Raw genomic sequence first — 1,583 nt, 5'->3', positions numbered from 1 at the left:
ATTCTAGTACAATGGTACTAGAGTACCATTGTAGAGACCTGGTAGAGACAGGCACAGACAGGTTTTTGATCTGGGACAGGAAAGCCTGGCAGTTCATTTGGCAATTGTGTTTCTTCAAATTTCACTGTAACTTTACATTCAAAGGGTACTTTTTTTGGAAAGGGGCAGAAATCCACTGACACTGGCCCTAACACAGAAATATAAGAAATAGACCCTCAGATAAAGTATGGCATTAGGTAGGAAGGAGTGAAGAGGTAGTCAGCGGCCCATGGTATATGGAGGCAAAGCTGCTCACTATACTGTGTCCATAGTTGTTGGGACCCTGGCCCATTGAGAGCCAGGCTCAGGGACCACTGAGAAAAGCAGAATCAGGGACACTTCCCACAGTCGGTCTGTGCCCCTCCTCCATCCTCTGTGAACTAGAAACGTGGCTCCTGGGAACTCCCAGGCTGGTTTTTCCCAGGCCCAACTACAGAGAAAAACTGATTTTGGTATCCTCTGGTTTTGAATTCAAACATATTAGGGAAGAGTTTTGATTAGCTGCACTTGGGCAGGTGCCAATTTCTTGTCCACTTACACCAGCGCGGAGATGTGGGTATGGATTGGCTTAACTTGGGTCAGGTGTCAGGACACAGTGTCCCTGTAAATACCGCATGGTTGAGATGGGCAGCACCTCACACAAAGCAGACAGAACAATTGATGTTTACTTTGTTCTTTGAGCAGGAAGATCTAGGTTGTCCGAACTGTTCCCATCACCTACTTCTCTTTAAGGGGGCCACTTGGCCTTTACTAATGACAGCTGTGCAGTGCTGGACTGAAGGTTATTTTTAGTTCTTCCTTTGTTACATGGAAGTGTCCATTGCACTTGGGCTGATTTTCCCCAAGATTGTATTTTAGGTGCAGGGATAGTGGGTAAAATTATCACCAGCTTTCTCGGTGATAAGAATCAGCAGCGTTCCTCCCCAGACATTCAGATTCAGTGGGGTTGGAAAAGGCCTGGGGGGTCAGGATTCTGGCTTTACTTTATCTTGGAACTGGCTTGGGAATCACCCCCTTGGAGGGTGAACTTCTCACCTGTCCTGAAATGAGACCAACCTAGAGGGATGGATGACACCTGCAGCATAGACTCAGCCCAGCCACCAGGAGGTCTTTGGAGTGGTGGTTGGTACTTTGGCTGTATATTAGATCATGTAGGGGACATGTGAAAATCCCATTACCCAGGCGGCACCAAAGACCATTGAGCTCGGAGTCTCTGGGAGTGGGAATTAGGTAGTTTTAAAATTACCTGGTGATTCCAATGTGCAGCCACAGTTGAAAGCCACTGGCTTCTCCCTACTCACACTCTTACTTAGAGACCCCAGCCGTCCCACAGCCTGGAAGAGGCAATCTTCCCTAATCCTGGCTCATCACATTTTCTCTTGGGAATTCAGAACTGAACTCTGAGGCTAAGTGAGTTACAGCAGGGAGCTGAAGCTGTCCTTTTAGGGTAGCTGTGCCTGTCAGGCACCCTCTGACTGGGCAGCAGAGGAAGCCACTCCCTCTGCAGAAAGGCACCTGTGACCTGAGCCACTGTGGAGCCAGAA

The sequence above is a fragment of the Phyllostomus hastatus genome, unplaced genomic scaffold (genome assembly GCF_019186645.2).
Source record: "Phyllostomus hastatus isolate PE091 unplaced genomic scaffold, TTU_PhHast_1.1 phas_contig_62, whole genome shotgun sequence".
Taxonomy (NCBI): Eukaryota; Metazoa; Chordata; class Mammalia; order Chiroptera; family Phyllostomidae; genus Phyllostomus; species Phyllostomus hastatus.
Note: the sequence above shows the minus strand (reverse complement) of the source record.